At 36.7% G+C, this 22,571-nt stretch overlaps 1 long non-coding RNA gene across 2 annotated transcripts in view; it reads right to left on the bottom strand.

Moving 5' to 3' along the window:
* Positions 1–22,571, bottom strand: part of LOC148224628 (uncharacterized) — a 125,532-nt gene that overhangs the window by 30,744 nt on the left and 72,217 nt on the right. Inside the window, exon 2 of one of the 2 annotated variants that reach the window (XR_015800385.1) lies at positions 17,920–18,006. The exons of the other annotated variant lie outside the window; for it this stretch is intronic. This is a non-coding gene — a long non-coding RNA (uncharacterized LOC148224628). The remainder of the gene's footprint in view (positions 1–17,919; positions 18,007–22,571) is intronic. 2 annotated transcript variants of the gene reach the window in all.

Below are 22,571 nucleotides of genomic sequence, written 5' to 3' on the forward strand. Positions count from 1 at the left end.
AAATCACTCAGCTGGAAAACAAAAAATGAAATAATAAAATAAATAAGACAAATACATCCTTCAGCCGTGTCACAAAAACTTTAATTGATTCTCATAGGTGAAGTGGATAACAAATTGCCTAGGACATAAACCAAGATTTTTTTGTTCTATGAAATAAATCTTACTTTACCTTCTATCTTCATTGTATTTCTCATACATGTAGGCACGTGTAAAAGCACCTTCAGGAGCAGCAGAAATGATTTAAATTAAGATGACAAAATTTTCACTGTGGTATCTCAGTGAACTCAATATGTAGAGGTACTATTTGTGGAAATAACCCAGTTTAGCATCTGAAGCCATGCATCTTTGTCAGGTATTGACAAGATACTCTTGTTAGATTATGCCACTTGTGAAAACAGAACAGTTCCCATCCTCAGGTGCCTTTAAAAGGTTGTTTAATTACTTAAACTACTTTTATTTCCAAATGATACTTTCATGGAATGGTTATGGTACCTAATTGATTGAACATTATTTTCATTTTACGTTATGTCTGATGAGTTATTGATTGCCCTTTGCTTTTAGGACACTTAGGCCTCTACTGGTGAAGCACATAAAAGAGTGAATACTCCAAACCTGCTGCATCAGGGACTTGTCCTAGCAGGGCTGTTGCAGGCTTCCACAAAAGATTCCTCCCCTTGCAGTCCATTGATCCAACAGTGTGTGATGCATTTCAGTGTTGTAAACAGCTCCTCTGGTTGTTTTTTTCCCTTCCTCTCATGGCTCCAGTCTTTGAAAGAAGAAAGCTCAAGACTCAAAGAATTGACCTTTCTCCTGTTGGGGCATTTAGAGCTAGAGAATTGCTACTATTTTAGTTATGGTTACTGATCTCAGCAAAGCATACAAATCAAGTTCTCCAAGAGCATAAGATTTTTCCATAAGGCTACATGGTAGACTCTAAATCTTCTTACTGGGAATTTGTACTTCAGCTCAATGGACAGTTTAAAGGGTGTAAAAAACACCTTTTAATTTCAGTAATTTTTTTTCCTTGCTGTCGTTTTAGTTTTGTCAAATGAAGGTCAGCACATGTTGCAGGGACCACTTAAAAAAGTAAAACTAAGTTGTTTGTATTGGTTAAGTAAGTGAAAGAAGACTCTCTGAAATGGTTCTGTTCTGAGGGTACTTAATCAAGCAGAACAGATGTTTATTATACAATTAGGGAGCGCTGTGCCATCAGTATGAACAATTCATGAAATCAAATTGCTCCATAATACTTTCCATTATTTCACAAACACTTGCTGTGAAGAATTGAGGGTATGCAAAAGCTCAGATCCTGTGTTATTCTCCATCCCCAGGCTTTATTTAATTACCCAGCAGGGGAAACAATGCTGCCTGTTAGCATAAAGCCAGAAGAGCTTCAGCCTGCTTCAGCAGCCAGGCTGGTACTGAGGGCTTGGAAAGGAGGGCTGTGTGTGAGGGGTGGCACAACTCCACTGCACTGTGCTCATCCTGCTCCAAAACACGGCAGGAAGGTAGGAGGCCATCAGAAGCAGAGAATTGCCCATTCCCAGCTTCAGCAGCTTGTACAGAAGATGCTCAGTTATTGGTGCCTTCTGGCCCAAGCCAGCCAGCACTCCCCAGGACAGAGCTCAGACCCAGCTCAGCTGTGAGCACAGAGCAGTGACTTGTCTCTCAGCAGCTCAGAGGGGCCCCTCTGTTTTGAAGAATACAAGATTTACCTTTTTTTGGACAGAGTGAGTTGTGCTACTTAGCCTGAGGGATGGAGAATCATTTCTGACCTATCTCACAGCCTAGCAAATACCAAAGCCAGTGAGTCTCTAATCGGGGAACACCCTAATTCTGGGGCTCTGCTCTCACTGTACCAGGTCTGGGGGTGCTTTGGCAGCAGCTCAGCACCTGGTGGCACTGGATGGCAGTCAGGACACCACTCGGCTAAGAGATGAGGGGAAATTCTGTCACCACAGCTCAGGAAAAGAGACAGGGAACAAAGTAGCCAAAATGATGATTGGCTGGTGCCTGAAGTAGAGGAATAATACTCAATGGAAATCAGCTCCAGGACAACCTTCTATTGCCTTTGCAATGCTGTCATCTGGAGCAACTGAGCCAAGAATAGCCAGACCTCAAAGAAGGAAGCTGTATCTGTGGCTGGAACCATTGAATGAGGTTACTTCACCAAAGCTTTTATCATCAAGACCAGGTTCAGAGACTTCCTTGACTGGATTCTTTTTTAAGGGATTCTTTCCTTCTTCTCTTGCAGAGTGAGTGCTGGGCAGCCAGCATCCACTGTTAAAACACAGGTACCCCAGCTCCCTGACAGCATCTCCCTTAGTCTGTATCTGTGCACATGGAAACCATTCCAAACTCCAGACACATCCACTGACATTCCCAAATTATTTCTGATAACAATTGTTACAAAACTGCTCCAGATCTATGCCGATAGAACTATCTGATAGATAAAATGCCAATGGATGATGCTCATGAACACACTGTTTCACTCCTGAGATTCACAAGACTGATTTCCCCTTTCATATGCACTGCAGATGGTTTTTAATGATCTGCTGTTAAAAAGGCAGCTCAGACTTAAACCCTTTTATTATTTTCACCTCACATGCAGAAATCTCTTCAACAGCAATACCAGAAACAAACTTTCACAAATTAATTATTCCCCACATGCAGATATAATGATTTTTTTTTCAGGTCTAGACTCAAGGTCTGATTTCTAGAGCTTCCCAGTACCATCAGCTTCCACGCAAGCTTCCATTGTTACTGTTTTTTCAACCTGCTCACCCATTTCTTGGTCCCACTCCAGAAAAAGAAACACAGCACATTATTTCCTGCCACCCATTTCTAATGATAGTCATTTATTCTGTTGCTGGAGTCTCTGAACTTTGCTGAGATACAGGTATATCTTAGCTTTTACATAAATATTTCTGTGTCTAAAGTTTTAAATACTTATTTCAACACAGCAAACGTTGAGTGAACAGAGGCTGCAATATGAAAAGTTAAGGCAGAGAGAAGACAGTTGATCTCTTGTAGATCTCTAGTTTGTAGCTACCCATTGTAATTTGGAGCTGGAAGAGCTTTGTAAATAACAAATCCACACTGTTTATGTAAGTGGTTAATGCTAGACTCTTGCTGAACCTCATAGATATGACACAATAATGTGACTGCTCTGTTTCTCTTCTTCCCTACTTTCATACTCAGGATTTGCCCACACAAGATGATTGTCACAATTCAAGCACCGCAATAGCGGAGTGAAAAACACAACTAAGTAGCTATGCAAATATTGTTCTAAATTTAAAAAGGCTTATTCCAGCAACTAATCTCTTGGTATTATTTAGCATTTACAATATGTACTATTCAACTAAGAGTTAACAGCGTGTTAGATTCTGCTAAAACCTCCCAATAAAAGGCTAAACCTTATGGCTATAAACTGTCAATGACAGATCAACATCTGACTAAAAGAAACTTAACATTCATTTTCAATTCATTGTAGGGTTACTTTTCTCCTGCAACCTCATATTGTTTTCCTTCAATGTGAATTGTAGTTGAAAGGTTATATCTTCACAAAAGAACTCTGCTCTAGAGAAGGAACAAACGATAAAGGATAAGCAACCTAATGTAACTCTATCTTTGGCATATTCAGACTTTGAAAATATTTATTCCTCTGCTTGGCACTTGAATTAATTTCTCTGATATCTTCTTATATTCCAAGGAAATTAACTTTTTCCCATTCAGACTTGTCTTTGTGTAACCCACTGTAGTACAGATCCTGCTTGGATGTTACTTATTTCTTTCATTTTATATTTTGTTTATACTTGATCTGGTCCATTTTATTTTTTCTATCATCTAAATGGAGAAAGATACCTCTGCTTATCACAGTATGGGCTGTCCATAAAGAAAGGGAAAGAAAAAAATTATTTTATTGCAGGTGGAAGAAAAAATATTAGGAACTGAGAAGGGAATGATCAGGCCCATTAATTTTTAAGGGGATCCAAGGAGCATATATACTGGGAAATTGGCCCTGTGAAAATGAAACGGATATTAAAACACTTGGAGAACGGCACCAAAGCTCTTTCTGCAGCTGTGCAGTCTGGTCAAAAAGAAATGCTAATAATCAAAGTGCTCCTTCCCTCTTGGAGGTTCTGGGGTCTGTAACCAAAACTTCCTATGAGACTTTACATGTGGCATTTTTTGCTCAACTTTCTTGGAGAAGCTCTAAGGAGAAAAGTGGTAAAAAATAGCAAACTAAACCCTCTGTGACAGGAACCATGAACGCCTTCCTATCTACTTTGTCTTTCATTCAGCACACCTCTCAACAAGGAAAGATCCCTCTGGTCTGTGCTCAGCCCTTGTACTGTAGATTGTCCCTGTCTTTCAGTCATCTCACTGTAAAATTCCTTTGAACACAATTAAGTCTTTACTGCATTTAGTGTTTAAATGCCAGATGGTGAGGGACGGTATCTGGCCTTATAAATAAATAATTTCTGTTGGATCTCCAAGATTATTGCTCGAGTTCCTTTCTGCAATTGCTCTCTTTTGAAACAGATGAAGAAGTTAATAAAGTAACATAATCACATAATATTTAACATTAAACTATTTTACTATAGAAAGTTAGATGTCTTTCAACATCTACTTGGAATAAGAAAAATATTCCCAAACCAAAATGTTTTGAAATAGTTCTCCCTTCTCCAATCCTATTACCATCATTAAAATTTTCAGTTTGCACTAGTTCATGATAAATGTGAACCAACTAAAAGACAGATTTAAGAAAAGGTAGTGGCAGATTTTTCATAAAAAACATCAGATCTTCTAAGACTATAAAATCACCATAAATAGTTTTACTGACACTGAAAATAACTTGGCATGGCCCAGGGAAAGAAAGAATTACTTTAAGAAAATATTGCTCAATAGTGATCATTTCTACTTCATTAGTTACTGCACAATGAGCTGTGAAAAAAAGAGGGTTTCTCACGAGGAGAGACAGACTTTAATGCCTACCAATAAAATACTGACAAAATTCTGTCACTGCAAATATTTGTGAAATTTGATGACTGTTACCATTTTGGAATGTTCATGTGTAAACCACTTATATTCAGTATTTACAAGGGTTGAGACCAGCTAGTGTGTTAATCAAGATTTTTTGGTTTTGTTTACTAACACCATCTTTATTCACAACACCTTTTTCCATTAAAGACCTTCACCTCAGATATTCATGAAATCAAAGTTGGGACATGCCATCTTCTGCAACAATAGGTCTTGGTGAAGCCAAAAGTCTGCAGCTACAGAGCAAAGAATGACAGGACTCTACATGGCACTGAATGCTCTGCTTTGGCAATAAATGTTTTAAAGTTGCTGTAAAATGGATATAAACATCCTGACCTTGGATTATACGGAGCCTTTGCCATTTTCTAAGCTAAAATAGCCACACAGTTTTGCAGAATCATTTAAAATCAGCACCTTTCTATGGATTTATTGCTTTTGAGGACTAGGACTTACCATCATTTTTTGTTGCCATGTAGTGTATAAGATCTCCAGAAAACTGTCATCTCCAATGTGATTGAAGACATACACCAAAACCAGAGAAGAGCCAGAAGAAATTTTTACAGAACAGACAAAAAGGTCACCTAAACCTCTGGTGCCATGTCTGAAGAATTGGATAAATCTTCCTGCTTTAAGCTTTTAATTTAAAGCTTTAAGCTTTTAATTACCTTACTGGTAAAGGTGCAATAGTAAACTGCATTTTAGAAAAAACAAAGAAACCTCCTGGCCTGAGGAATGGAAAAGTGAGGGAAAATCTCCACAAACAACCATGACCAAACTCCCAAAATCACACCTTATTTACTTCTGAAGAAAAAAAACATAGTGAGGATGTTTGGTTTTGTCAGAGCAGATATTGCAGTGAATACAAAAGCTCAGCAGTAATTGCACAAAGTTTTTACATTCTGTGTGCATTGTGTATGGATTTTTGAATATTATTTCATATTTAATTTATGATCTACTGCAGAGAATCTACTGAGTGGGTGCATATGTTTAACACAAATAAAAGAAGTAGTTTTAATGAAAAAGAATGCTATTTCCCCTTCAGTTGAAAAGGTGATATCCAATGAATGGCTGGCTCCTTCTTATAACAAGCTAACATTTACTTTCTTACTATAAACCCCTCCACAGGGGGGGAAACAAAGTATACAATTTTATATATATTTTGTTTTTTATTTTATTCTTTTTATGATTCAAAATTTACCCTAATGGGAATCTGAACATGTATTATAAGCAGATTTCATTTTGTTTCACTGCACCCCTAGCATCACTGGCAGCAAATAAGCACCACAAACTGAAGAAAGAGAATTAGAATTAAAGACTTATGCATAGGTCACCTTTTCCAGCATACATTAGATTTGATTGTCATTATGTTTATTTCATAGAGCTGCTCCTGCAGTGGGTGGCTGCTGCACTGATTTGCAGCAAAGTCATTAACCTGGGGAGGTCCTATTTGAAGCCATTTATGCTTCTACAGAGAAGTATTACAGGACCTTTGAGTTAATAACAAGTTTCATCCAACCAGTGCTGGATTACTGAGGTCCTACCAGGCATCAACCTCTGCCAGTATTTATAAATCAGATTTATAAATCTCCGTAGCTTGCCCATGGAGAAACTGAAGGAGATGCAGACTGGTCCCCAAAACACTGCCTTTTGCACATAAGTTGGTGACTTTTTACAGCCCAGATTGTGCAGGGAACAGACTGGTGTCTGTCAATAACCCAAGAGGTTGCAGTAGGTAAATCACCTTAAGATGTGCTTGCATCTGGGGCATATTGAAGGACTCATAAGAAGCGTGCATTCCAAGATGCAGAACATGAGAAAAAAAATGGGATTTTGTTGAAAAAGGCATAAAAATAGATCATATCTAACTGGGATTCACCTGTGCCAAGGTTTTAGCATAAACATGATAAAAAGTTTGAGGTACTATAACATTAACATAACAATAATTTTCTACCTGTGGGGCTGGTCAAATCGTTTTTCCAAGGTTTGTCAGGAAAAATGTGGCTAAGGTAAGAATGGAGTCCAAGTTCCTTGGCCATCCTAACTACAAATTCACCTTTCCTTTCTTAAGTGGCAATTGAATTACACACTTGACTTCATGGACAAGTTGCTCTGAAGCCAAAGTGGGTAAAGATATTACACTCCAACTCTTAAATATCCTCTGTAGCACATCACTCAGTCTCCCTCATCTTGCAAAATACCATCACAACAGTATTATTACAGTATTTAACATAATTCCTTTTTTCACATGCATTATTCCTCAGGGAAACCATATTTTACCAGCCCACTGATAAAAGCCAAGTCTTTAGCAAAGCTCCATTTTAATGAAATGTAAATGATAACAAAAAAATAAAGTGAGGAGAGGAGTGACCAGAGAGATTCCTTAAGGGTTATACACACATTATTGTCTTTCTTCTAGCTCCAATGCTTTTCTAGGAGAGAAAATATATGTGACATCCACCATGTATTTACTCATCTGTAGTGTCACCATTATTTTGACAGCAACACAGTATCACTATCACCTCTGAGCTACAGGATAGCACAATGCTAAACAGCTTGAGGACTTTAGAAGAAACAATAAAATCAGCATGTAAGCTCTGCTAAGAAAACAGAAAAAAGGATGACTTACTGATTCTGAAATTTCTTGGCTTGGGACAAAACTGTCATTAAATCCGTCCTTGTCCCCAAAAAATATCCAAGCAAAATAAAATTTCCTAAGCTGCATCTTTTTTGACTCCAGCAAAATATTGCTTTTTATGATCTGAAATTCCAACCAGCCTTAAATTACACAAAAAGCTAGCAGTAATCAGGAAAGGATGAGTTAGACATTGAATGCAAACATCATTGGCACTAAGGCCACAACACCAAATTTCAAAACAAAACAAAATTGCAATGTAAATTTAGCTAGCACATTGCAACCTGGATAAGGCAAGAAAATGCAAGGATGGAAAACAGAAAGGCAGTGTTTCCTGAGGAGCTGGAGGAGTGCTGAATGGACTTTCCTACTATTTTCATAAATACCTTGTTCCCAGGCTGAGGAGAAACCTTAAGAAGAATATCTGCTGCCAGGACACAGTGGGTAGAGGGAAACTGTATTTGCAAACCTATTTATTTCTGTGCCATTTCACCTTTGGTTTTCTCTTTGGAAAGTCCAGCCTTTACAGATTTATTTCTTTTCAATACCAGGATTTTGCTTACATAGATAAGCTTGCTTGCATAGATAAGTTTATAGATTGTGGTCAAATCACATTTTTTGGTATTCAAAAGCCTGTTTTTAAGTATTTGAATGCATTAATCTCACTGACCATATGCCTCCAGATGGATTTATTTTAAAGATATTTAATACATAATAGACCTACACTCAAGAGAAGAATAAAATATTTCTAGTGGGTACAACAGAGTACTTCAGAATCATCTCAATGGTGAACTATTCCAAAATGCCACTGTGTGTTCCACAGTACAGAATAGACACAATTCACAGCCTTGGTGCCCCATTTTTTGGCTAAGCAATGTAGTGACAAACCTGACAAATTCCAACTGCATTTCCACCAGAAACTTGGGCTTGCAGGAGGATTAAAATATAATGGAATAAGATCTGGATGTATGTCAGGATGTGACTAAGATTTGCAGTAGATCCAGGTGTTCACACAATCCTAAAAATCTTGATTTATCTCCATCTAATCATGCTATCAAGGGCAGCAGTGATCATTGCAAAAAGCAAAGACTGCCTGTGGAGACACAGTGTGTACAAAATGTTTTCCTAGCATTGTTAGCAAAGCATCCAAACCCTTTGTAGATCTGTAAAGAATTAAACATTTCAAGCCACCTTGGTGAAGACTTCTATTTTATTTAAGGAAACAAGCCCAGTGCTCTTCGGTTCCTCAGGAATTTATCAGCATCCATTACTATGTATCTCAAGTGGATAACCTATACCCAATGGACTACATAAATTCAACAGAAAAAAAGCCAGTCTAGTGCTTAGAAAGTGGAATGCTTTCCACAAACATATTTTCGAGGTGTAAATAAAGACATTTGAAAATATAAACAGCTGTACATGAACAAATATTCCCACAGAAAGAGACAGCTGGATAAATTTTAAGAAACGTGTTACCATTAATGAATAACATAGGGATTGGGCCCAGAGGAAACAAAGGTGTAAGAAACTGATTATGATTCTGATTCACCAGTAGTTAGTTCCATGATAGAATTCTTCCTTTCTATCAATTAATTACTTATATGGAGATGTTGTTAGGAAAGATAATCTGTTATATGAAAGTTTTGTCATATTTTTTAGTTCTCAAATATTTCAACACATTGCAAATTCTAAATTTTGGAGTCTAAGCAGTATTCTGATTTATTATTATTGTCATTACTATTAGTCTTTAAAATGTTTATAATTAAAATTAAAAGTATTGGATTTTACAAAAAGAAACAAACAAATCAAAAAATGAAACTACCTACACTGATACAGAAATTAAAGTTATCTTAAATAAAACACTGAAACAGAGAAATTGAAAATAACGTTTTCAGTTCCATTGCGTTGCTAAAACCTGAAACTCATTGAAACAATTTTCCAAAACCTTTATCTCCTGCTGGCGGTTCTTATTTGATGTTTTATTTTAAAGATTATTACTATCACACTTCTGTGTGGGTAGATGTAAAAAGCTGCTTAACTTGACACCATAAAAATATGGGGACACTGAAGTTATTCAGGGAGAATAATTAGCTGGATGTGCATTATGAAATATATAGTTATTTTCTGCCAGCACTGGTCTGGTATCAGCGTGGATGGTACTACAGTGATATACCTAGGATAAGAAAAGATTCTGGCAACTGATGAGACTGGGAAATTCCAACAGTCCTTTCCTATTCCCTCAGATATTCCAACTGATTCCATGCAGATTAAAAAAAAAAATCTCATCCAAACAAGTATTTCTCAAGCTGCTGCTTTTGTAAGGTTATGTGCCACTACCAATGTCCTTCACCCAGCTGGTTGCAAGTGAGCATCCTACACTGGAGCACATTTCTCATGGCTGAATAACTTCCCCTTGCACATCCAGAATGGTTTCCTGTGGCTCTGTTGATCCTGTTGCAGGCAAGCATCCATTTCTTAGCTACTACAGCCTCACAAAACTCAGTATCCCTGTGAATGGCAACTATTTCCAGAAGAAATGAACCTCTTTGAGTTAGCCTGCTCAACTTCAAATCCCTTCTTTCGATGGCAGTATGAGTGGAAGAAATTTGAGGGAAAAAGCGCCCACAGAAAAGAAATTTGATGGAAAATGTGCCCACATAAAAGTATTCCCATGGCTATACACCAAATAAGTGATACATAAACAGGAATGCAAGGTGCTTCAGTCTCTGGAAATGTTAGAAATGCAAACCAAAATAGAACATAAATTAGAGAAGCTCCAGAGCTCAAGAATACAGAGAATTTGCACGCTTCTGTAAGACAGCAATAACCATCAGTCTGTGTCAAAGAAATAATGAGAAATAGTGTAAACTGTAGGATTGCAAAACATAAAAGGAAAACACCCTAAAATCACCTTCTTCCTCTTTAATTCTTAATCATATGAAAACTCTCTGTCCCCTTTTCCATATTTTTTTTTTTTTATTTTATTGGCAGGAGTCGTGTTTGCCTTTTTCCCCTCCCTTCCCAGTCTGGAGAGTTTTTAAGTCAGATAAGTAAATTGAATTAGCATGTTTATGCCAAAAAACTGAAGTACAAGAACTATCACACTTTCTCAATTGGCTTAAATTGTGACATGGAATCACTGATTCTACCAAGCCTCGTGATTTTTATGATTTTTAATCTTATTACCATAAATGTAATTATAACCCTAAACTCCCAAGTTGACAAGTTTTTTATTTCTCTTTTTATGCTTTAGAAGATCTGGGAGCTATCAAGCATTGAAATCAAAGTCTTTTTAGTGAATAATTCTCAGACAAACTATATTTTTGTTTTTGATTTTCTGAGAGAACTTCTAAAACTCTCTTGAAGATTTTATTTCCCTTTCAAATCCTATTCCAAAAGCCACTCAAATCCAGTAGAAGATCTGTACCAAACAATCCTTTAAATGTCAAACAAGAGTTTTAGTGCTGTATGACTAAAACAGATTTTAATTTTCCTAATGTCGGAGTTCTTCTGTGGAAAAAAGATTTCGATACAGCTACTTGATATCTGCCTCAGATATTCAGAAAACTCTCTGTAGTAAGCAATATAGGTTGCTAATAGATGGTAATCAAGGCAGGTATCTAAAAGAAATCATACAGGTGCTTGAAAATGTGTCTCTGCCTAATAGGACAGATGGAAGATGAAGAACCACTTAAGTGAAGAACTAGGAAAGGTTGCCAAGGCCAGATTGAAAATGTTCCTTTTCAAACTCTGCGTGCTCTGTGTGGCAGCAGGTGAAAAATGCCTGGACATACTTTTTTTCCTATGAAAGTTTAGATAAACATGTAGAATTCCCTGAAGTGGGAGAAAATAAAGACCAACCACATGAACAAGTAGGACAAAGACTCTTGAAATGTAATGGATGCACTTGGTATAAAAAATATCTGATACTAGACTTGAGCAGATTAAATAACTCTTGACAAGTCTTCACAAAGAATACAAAGAATGATAAAATATATGGAAAAAAATAGCATAAGTTATATGGTTCAGAGTCTATATAAATAATGTTTAGGAAATGTCTTGTAGACCCACACTCACGAAAAAAAATTAAAGAGGAAAGAAGAAAGAAAGAAAAAAAAGAAAAATACAAAATTATAATCTAGAAATTACTGCATATTTTTACCTAGTGAGGGGCATGCTCTCTGCCACTGTAACCAACAAACCAGAATTTTATTTAAGTGCCCCAAGCCTGGCTTACTGATAGAACTGCAGCATTGTAGCTGCTACAGAGTGACCACAGCCACTCCAAAGAAGTCATCAGTGAGTTTCCTGTACATGATAAATGCTGTAAAGTAAAACTCTTTATCTTTGACCTGAAATTATGATGCTCTTTGCAAGTAAAAGAAAACATCAGGTTTTGTTTGAGCATCAAGAGTGAGATACTGTGTCTATTAATGTTGACTTTGACATTGTATGTCAGTCAGACTGTGGTGTGTTAATTTATAGGATACAAAGAAACATTTTCTGTGGTGGATATTCCTAGCGCTTGTTATGCTGCCTTACAATGCTGATATGGTTTATCAGACTGTACAAGACTGTATCTGCTTAGTACTAGGTTTTCTCCTCAAATCTTCTGTGATACAACATAAAAAAACCAAAAACAATAAAAACTTCTACTACTGGCCCAAACAGCAATCAGTTAACTAAAAACTACCAAAGTCAGTCTTATTCCTCTCTTAAAAGATCTCAAGAATAATAAGGAGATAAGACGTCAGTTACTGAAATGAACATTTCTGGAGTCCAGAAATATTTAAACCCTTCAAAGCCAGAAAGATTCTTTCCTGGGATAATGGTACAGCATGCATTCAATTAGCCTGATGGTTACTGGAAGTATTTGGCCTGCAAGTGCTGCACAGCACCAGAGGTCAGGGATAAGGGTTTTGGCCACCCCTGCCTGTTGAAAAAATTTTAGAGCAAGCCTCAGTGCAGAGCTGGATATAACCTTCTTAATTATATTAATATCTACTCTTTTTGCTATATTTACATTAAGTACAGAATTATATTGGGTACTCTCTACATGTGCAGGGAATTTTACTTAGAGAGTTGACATATATTGTAAAGATAACAAGAATATATATATGCATTTTTACTACCTTCTAGGACATAATGACTGCCTTTTAACTTTTTACAGTCTTTCCTCTGTTCTAACTCTGGAATTATTCCTATCCATGGCAGTTTAAAGAGATGATGCAAAAAGGTCTTTGAAGTGTAAGCATGATGTCTTTTATATCCTCATAATAATATATTCTTTTGTTTCTCTTATGTTCACCTTATATATCACCATATATATTTATTTATATAGGAAAATATGTTAAATGTGCTTCAAGTATAATGAAAACATGATTATTCATGAGATGAAAATTAATTTACTTTAGATCACAAGGCTACATTTCCTTTCTGCGACATGAGCAGTTGATGGACTGACAATAAATCAAGTACAAACTTCAGGCTCTGAGAGAGTTAGCAACTAGTGGAATATATAAAAGAACAGCTTGTTAAACCATCCTTCAACTCTAGAGTGGGAATGTTTGCCTTCAGCCAGTGCTGCAAATGACTTGTACTTTGATCTCAGCTGAGATGCACCAGGTTTACTGATCAGCAGTTATGCCAGTGAAGTTGTAGGAAGCTGCCTCTTCACAAACTTCCATCTCTTAGTTACTGCCTCCAAGCCAGTGTGGTTATTGGCCTTGAGAGAGGCTCCTGAGAGCCTCAGCCTGGTGTCAGACAGATTAATTTCAGCAAAGAGCAGTAAAGATTAACTTCACACTGGAGTGGAACAAGAACTCCCACCCCCTCACTGACAGTCTCCGTTGTTGGACTCACATAATCAAATATTTATGACATCAAGCAAATCTGACTGAAGTGTGTTTTGGAAAAGAAATATCTTGGGTTTTACGGGCAAGCATGCAGCTGACCTCAGACACCACAGCTCAGACAATGAGTGTCCATGTTGGATGCTCAGAGCACACTGTGTTTCTGTGGTTCACATCATTCTGTGGCAGGTCTCTGCTCAGTACAACATTATTAAATGTATTCTTTAGCTTAAATACATATAACGAAGCTCAAAGAATTAGCTAAGCGAGGACAAAATGTGTGCAAACACGCAACCAGATAATTGAAACACAGAGTTCTCTATTCTGGCTCAAAGAAGTGTTGAAGGCACAAGGAACAGCAGCAGCTACTTTCCCCAACTCTAATTCTTCATGGAAGACTGAGTAAAATGTCTTCCTTGACAGTTTATTCCATGTGTCAGCAAAACAATGTCCACTGGTCAATTCAGAATGCAAAAGAGTGAATTTTTTAGGGAACAGGATCTGCATCCATCAAGTGAGAATTTGACAGATGACCTGTTTGTAAGTGAGACTGAACCCATAAAAGGGAACTTTTTAGAAGTCCCACCATTTTCTCTGGTTGGGTCAGTTCCAGCCCTGTGCCACCAGCTTTGCACCTTGTCCACAAGGCTGACGACAATTGTGAATTGTGAGGAGGAGAAAGACAAACAAACAAAACATTTCTTTCTCCTCTCCAGGCCCCAATCTCCTCCACACGAACACTGTCAGTCATTGCAAATTATTTAATTATCTCTTTCTGAGACGCCACCTTGTTTTATTCAAATTAAGTTACCTGGTCCACAGATATTTTAATGGCAGTTGCTGGAGCCCTGTTAGGTCTGGAATTTCAGTATCTGCCTATCTCTAGCTAATAATGCTTTCTGGCAAGTTTAAATTTCATTAGAGATATCACTGTAGTACACTGAATGAACAGTACCAAAAAGTAGAACAAGAGTGCAAGAAGTCATTAAATTATTACTCCCAAAGTCTCACGATGATTATTGTTAATAGGGCAATCAAATCCTGCTGTATTGTTCCCTAACTACATGCCTGCTTAGTGGGTAGCATACATTTTCATTAAATAAAGAGTTATGGTTAGAAGAAGAATGTAATCAACATTAATGACCTGAAGAGTAATTGAAAATAGTCTCAGTCACCACCCCACCCAGCTATTAAAAAGGACAATCATTAAAAAAATTCTAAACTAATTCCATTTTGTCTCTCTGCATGTTTTCAGACTATCATTCACATTCTCCTCACACTGTTATCTCTCTTTTTCTGGTCAAATTAATTTACTGTAATTAGAATAAAATACATTGTATGTGAAAATAAAATTTTGGCATTGGCTATGTCTGATAACAAGTACTGCAAGGAAAAGCATTATACATTCACCATACATTCATTATGCATTACGTTTGTGCAAAGTAAATCACTTTGGGTGAAACCGACTTAGTCTCATTGTACAATAATTATATCCACTCCCACCACACCAGTGTTTAACAATCCCTTAAAAGAGGCCAAAAATGAGCTGTATTTTATGCTTAAACAAAACAAAAAAAACAAAAAAACAACAACAAAAAAAACCCTAAAACAAAACAAAACAAAAGAGCTGAGCCAAACAACTGTTTTTCCCCTTAAACTCGCAATATACAAGACTCCTTTCTGGGATTGCACACGTTTGTCTTTGTTTCTCTTTGTTTTTTGGGGTTTTTTTGCTTCCTTTCCTCAGAAGAACTCAGAATAAATAAATTGGCTTTGTACAGTTCCCCCCCCCCCCCCCCCAAAAAAAAAACCCCAAAAACAAACAAAAAAAACCCCAAACAAAAGCCAACCATAATATGGAGGTCATTTTCATTTCACCATGAGAGAATTTAATACAGTTCTTCAGTTTAGACTGAAGCAATCCAAAAAGAAAAAAAAAAAATCAACAATTCCAAAATATTTCAAGACTGGAGGTTGACACAGTAAGGATTTAAAGCACCTAAGTATTTCTCCAGATAATGGCATCTGAGAAATAATGGCAATCCACTAATCAACTACTACTGCTGCATTTATTTTTTACAATATAGGAAAACATTGTTTCAAGAAAGAGCTTCAACACAGATGCCTTCTTCCCCTGACTCTTATCTGTAAGCAGGCAGATGTTCCTGAATTAATATGTGAGTGATTGACCATTTATTCTTTAACAAAAAAATTAAATACATTTTGTAGCATTAAGCAAAATTATTAAGGGGAATGTATAATGCAGTTTAATGATTTTTGTGAAACGGGAGAAGAAAAAGAATTATTTCTGTAACCATGCATTTTTCACATTGAGTTTGTTTGTTTTAATACAGATGACATTATAATCTACTCTTCAAACCCATTTTCTTTCACTTAAATCTAGCAGCATTTCAAGGAAGTACTGAAGATAAGAATGAAACAATATATAATACACGGAGACTTCACTGGATTTAAGAAATAAACACATTGATGTAGCAAATAAGCTCAATTTTGACCCAGAATTACTCAAACTCAATACACCTCACGAAAAGGAGCTATTCTCATTCCAAGTAAATCAATGGGGGTTTTTTTATGTTTGTTTTCTTTTTTCGCCTTTAAGGATTAAGAATTAAAGTGAAAAGTAGTTGAGGATAAATAGAAGAAAGTAGATTAGGAAAGCACCATCATTTGCTCTACTTTTGGAAGAATGTGCTGTGCTTTTTGCTTTTAACCCTTAACCTATTTTCCTTATGGGATAATTTTCTCTGTATAATAATTTAAGTAATCATTTAGAGCTGCACAAAGTCGGCAGAGAAATTCCTGTAATAGGATGTTTAGGCAGCAGCACTTAACACCTGGTTTTGGGAAGCTGAAATGATTATGGAAAAAGGAGTTGCAGAATCAAAAATGCTCTTTTCCATTTACAAAAGTTTATACCAGAAAACAGAAGAAGTGAAATTACATAAATTTGGTATTGGCTACATAAGTGTTTCATAGAACTGTTAACAAAACCAGCCAAAATTCAATAAAAAGATGCCAATTTGAAATGGTAGTTGTGCATTAAAAATGTGAATGTTGCTCTTACTAATACTGTACCTGTATTGAATACATTGGTATTTTATTCCATTGATAATTTACAAGAGCAAATTATGGTCAAAATCAATGAGAGATACTGATGGAACAACAGAGCCTACACCCAAGATTATTTCAAAAATCTGTCTTTATTCTTTACATCTGACTTTTTTAACGTTAAATTTTTCACAGCCTGTTTTATAGGTATTACATGCTACATAAAGATTTCTTTTGCTGTGGGACAAGAATCCTGATGCTGCAAAATATTCCCATGCCCTTCAGAAATCTGGCATCACACCCAGTCCTTAATGAGCCCTTCTCCATAGCTTTTTTTTTTTTCCTGCTATTCTTTTTGGCCATGAGACTAAATATTTGCTCAATTTTAGAATCCAGGTAATTCCAAACACTAAATTCATTTTTGGATTCCTATACAGTGACATGGTCTCCACAGCAAAAGGAACACATGCAGACTGGCTGCTGTAAACCCTAAAGGGAATAGCAGAATAAGTGAAGAATATATTAATATCTCTTCTCTGTGACATATTTGAATTATGTCAATGGAATTTGCTTTCCAGCATCCTTGGATCACAAGGAACTGTTCATTGTGTGTGAGTATCTAGAGGAGAGTAACACAGGTCACATCAAAGCAAGAGGAGATGTGGATTTATAGCATTTTAGCTACTTCACAGAAACCATCTATGTGCACACTCATATGCAGACAAAAGCATCATGGTTTAACCCCTCAGTGAGTGAAATGGAAGAGAGAATCATCAGGGTAAAAATGGAAAAAAAATGAGTTGAGATAAAGACAGCTTAATAAATAAATAAAATAATAAAAAAGGAGAGACTAAACAAACCATCAAAGATAAATCCATGGAAAACAAGTGATAAAAAGCCCAAATAAACTGCTGGCCACAATTGGTGGTTGTGGTGATGCCCAACCAATCTTCAAAGAATGGCAGCCCTGGCCAATATGGTCTGTTCTGGAATATCCCAGGGGTCAGTGGGGGTCAGCTGTCCCAGCTGTGTCCCATCCAAACTTCTGGAGACTCCCACAGTCCACTCACTGGTGGAGCAGGGTGGGAGGCAGGAAAAGCCTTGGCACTGTGCAAGCAAGAATTAAAATATTCCTGTGTTGTCAACACTGCTTTCAGCACACATCCAAAACACAGCCCTGTATTAGCTACTGTGAAAAAAAATAACTCCATCCCAGCCAAAACCAGTACAAACAACAAAGTTATAAACTATGAAACTGAAAAAGAGAGGTCAGTCAAACAATTACCATCACTTGGTTAATGCTTTGTAAACTCTCATACTCACATATACCACAATAACATGGATGTGCATTTGTAGCATTAAAATATTTCCCTGTCCCTCAAATCCGTGACCAAAAGTTCTTCCTGGCTCCTGAAAGGGACATATCAAGCCTTGAGTAAAATTAGCATATTTTCCCTAGAAGTCATTGAAGCCCAATAAACATTGAATCCAACAAAGACACTTTAATAGCAAGGTTTGAAGTGTGAGTGTGCTTTATAAGCCTGTTTTATTTGATTATACACTTGCTTTTATGGTTCAGATCAAGCACATGAAGCAGGTTTAATATTTGCCATGCTGTCTCTCGGGAGTCTATCCCACATGCACATAACAACAGTTTTCAGTCTTCAATAATTACCACCAGAAGTACCAATTGCCAGAGATAGTTCAAATATATAATTCAAAATTTGGGATTTAAAAGAAAAAAAATATTTCTGAACTATTACTACTTTTCAAGAGTACACAGAGGAAATATGACAAGAACCTATGTGCTGTACATACCTATGTCCTGCTTATTTTTCTCTAAAACAATCCTTAATTATCACACTTTTGATTTTCCTCACCCTAACTTCTGACTGGTCAGCTTTGCCACAAGATGGATCCTAGCACTCCACTCTTATTAAAAGTGCTCTATTTTACTAAGCTTCCATTCAAATTGCAGAATTTAAAAACATTACTTCTATTATTAAATGTATCATATTTTGAAAATGAAAAGTGGCACATCATTTCCCCTTGTGCTTGTCAGGGAATGATGAAATGGAAGAGATACTAGCAGGAACCTAATAAAAGTTTAAATTAACACTAGTCTGTGGTTGTTACTAATACCATTTGACTCAGTGTACCAGAGACTCCTAGACATATACAGAATATAATAAATATAAAAATGTGTATACATATGTATTTAACGTATTATATATATATATCTAAGATAGACATGGGCACTCAGACACTATGCTAAAGTATTTTCTCTTCACTGATATTAAATTTTTGAATAAAGATAATATGATAGGAAGTCTTTAAGAGAATTTTCCTCACAAATAGCTGATAGGATTTCAGACATGGTAGTCATAATTATGCACTTACATTAAAAGAAGAAATGCATGCATCATCCTTAACTGCCACATTTTCTATTTTATTATATTCTCTGTCTCTATGTTCTTGACAAATATTCTTTTTTCCCCCTTCTCACTTACTTTAATAGTTCAACTTATTATTCCTCTTTCAATTCTCTTGCATGTGTCAATTCTGAGACCAGTCAAGAGTTCTGACAGTATGTAAATTAAAGCCAGGAGAATATAAGAAGAGATTTCTCCTTTCTCTGAGAGATTTAAGAGAGATAAAGAAGAGAGTGAAAAGATCCTTCTGGGTATCTGCAGTACTAATATAACTTTTATTATGGTTAAAACAGATTAGCCTCTTAATACAAGATGTGTTTTATTGTTCACACAGCTGCTCCAACAGATTGTCTTCCTAGGCAAAACAGGAAATAAGGTAAGACCTAGATATTTTCAGTGAAATTCCACTTTAATTATTTCTTAATTAAGAGAACATTGTTCAATTAAACAGAAGTACACTGTGAGAAAATGGGATCAACTGGTTAAAGAGACCAAAACAGCACTGAAAGGCATTTTAGAAGGATATGCCAATAGATATAGTGTGTTGAAAGAGGTTTATAAAGGACAAAGCAGAAGACAAGTTATATCAGTTGGAAAAGTAGTCATTTTGGTTTACTGCTGTTCTGACATTAATTATAAATGGCAGGTCAGCTGTCAGCTGAGTAATGTACTTTCCTTGCAATTTGGAGCACATTACTCTTCATCCAGGCTATCTCCTAGTCAGAATTTTACTTTGGAAGACAACACCACACACACACAAAAATAATTAATTAATAGAAGACACGTAATCCCATGTATAATTCCACCTGAGCTAAATCAGTTTGTATGAAGTTACAGAACCTTATAGAACTGGTTTTTGAGTTTTATTTTCTCCCTGAAACGACAGGTAAGTGCATCAAATTAGCACAAGGGTTTGTTGTTGCTTTTTTTTTATTCAATCCAGAAATATTTGAATTTTGGAAGGGACCGTGATTTTTTGGGTAATTTTCATACAGTGAGACATTACACTGACTTTATTAGAAATTTATAGTGAAAAGCAAAAAGACCTCTTCAAATGAAGTTTTAAATTACTATTTAAATTTAATTACTCTCAGAGATGCAAATTATTGGCCATTTCAGGAAATGATGAAATAATTTCTCCCAGCATTTGGGGAAATTACACAAGTGCCATTGTTTTCAATGAGACTTAGTGTTGGCTCAGTCCATATTTCACAGATTTATTGAGAAAAACTATTGCTGCTTCTGAGCACTTGATATCTTGTCCATATTTTTTTTCCCCATCTCAGATTAGCTCTATTTTTTCCCTGTTGACTGAGTGACACTGTGAGAGTTCAGAGAGGATTATGAACATTCTGGGAATGCATCTTCCAGTCTATTTTCACCCAACAGAAATCTAGTCCGTCTGCCTGTTGTGGTTTAACCCCAGCCAGCAACCTAAGACTGCAGCATGGGAAATTACCTTTGAGACACTCAGTGCTACAGCACATGTCTGATCTGAGCTAAAATGCCTGTGAAGACACATTCTGTGTATTGGTATTTAAGGAAGTATGTTAGCTACTCCTGTCGATCCTACTCACAAAATGTGATGGTTTACATTCCAGGCTCTGTATGCTAGCAGATACAGAGAATGGGTATGGATGGCAAGAAATCTCTAAAAGATTCTGGAGGCAAGACAGCTGAGAAGGGAGCACACTGATAGCACTGAGTCTGTTGGAATAATCAAAGTGAAGTGATGCAGTTAAATAAGAGGCCTTTGAAGGGAGCAGGAGAAGTTACTAGTTAGCTGCTAATTGTTAAAAAGGAAAACCATTTGGCAGTTGCCCTTGAAAATGTTCTTCAGCATATTTTAATATCGAGGGGCTGGTTCATTGCTAGTCACCCCCTGCAGACAGATCCACGGGATTCAATTCGTGAGGCTTCTCACAAATAGAGCCCCGCAGTGCTCCTGCAGCTACAGTCACCATACTGTGAAATCCAATGTAGGGACTGCAACCCTCCTGATGAAAAATGCAAAGAGACTGGGCCAGGGAGATAATAATTTTGCCAGTGTGTTTTTGCAACTAATTTATGGACACATATTGTTTAACATGCGGAGGCAGAGAGGGAATTAGTGCGCTATAGTGAATAAACAAATTAATTGTGAAATTATTTCTACAGTTCTACCAGCAAAGCTTTGGTCCATGCAGAGCCCCTTGCATTACAAAGCAGTATTTCAAAATCTGATCCTAATTCTCTGTTCTGTGTCCAGCACAATTCTGCTCATGGTAGAAAGTGAGAGATTTAAAGCCACAAAAATTCTCTTCTTTCTCCCCAAGTGCAAGCATCAAGGAAATTAAAAAAAAATATATTTAAGACAGGGCTTTTGAAACTTGTAGTCCTTGGGAAAAAAAAGAATCAGAAATTATGTTTTCTCCAACAGGTACAAGATCACCTCAAGAAAGTGGAGGGGTCTCATGGGTAGATTGCAGCAATGACCTGCTGGCCCTTGGAAACACTTTGAGGAGTGTGCAACTCTGCTCATCATATCCAGCAAATATTAAAGAATGGAAAATAAAGCTCTCGAAGGGCCTGCAAATGCTGCTGGTGTTACCTTGACAACGTAAGTTAAACACATTCTTCTGCCAGACAGTCCAGGGGAAAAGTTCCTGCTCTTTATTAAGTTGCCCAAACTAATACCTGTTAAACACACAGCACCGTCTGAAGAGGAGGAAAAGATTTATTCTATATTCTGCCCCTATATTCTTCCTCCTTTCTTCATATCCAGCAACAACAAAACAGAAACAAATCTCCCACATATTTCTGTTGTACTGCTCCACTGTCTGCAGGGTTTTAGATTGCTTGCACATACTCATTCTCCATAAGTATAGGGACTCAGGGGCTTAAAAACTAAATGCCACATGTGAAAATTAGCTCTAAGATCACCTCTTCAAACTCTAAGTTTCCCTAAGCCTTTGGAGAAACTTTCATTGAGGTTTTAGGAAATTTTTTAAAAAATAATTGGATACCAGAGTTGTAGGTGGTAGGCATACCTTGAAATTTGCACAAGGTCCTGAGCAAGTAACATGAAATTCATTGGAACTATACATCTATAAATTTTGCTAAGTTGGTCTAGATAGTAAAGTCAAAAGAGCTTTAGTCCTGTTTCTAACTTATTGTGTCACCCTCAGGAAGCAGGGGAGTATAAATTTGATTTCCCAGACATTTAGGTCAGAGTTTACCAGTCCAAGTTTATTATCCCACATTCATTTGGAGTATTAGCCATAAAACTAAAAATAGCTCTATCCAAAGTGTTGGTCTGGATACTGATATATGCAGTGATACCCAGAACAGATGCAGTGTGGGAGGAAAACCCAAAAAGGTGTTATCAAACAGTCCTTTCAACCAATCTTTCTAGAAATTACTTTTCTGAGTGATCACAGAGAAGACAAGAGTTCTCCTTTCCCCTTTTGTAAGTTTTATGACATTATCATGTGAGAGCAATAACCAGGCTGTTCAGTCTGATGTGCAGCAAAAAAAGCTTTATCACATAAAGAACAATTTAGA

Source organism: Sturnus vulgaris, chromosome 2 (genome assembly GCF_052056855.1).
Source record: "Sturnus vulgaris isolate bStuVul1 chromosome 2, bStuVul1.hap1, whole genome shotgun sequence".
Taxonomy (NCBI): Eukaryota; Metazoa; Chordata; class Aves; order Passeriformes; family Sturnidae; genus Sturnus; species Sturnus vulgaris.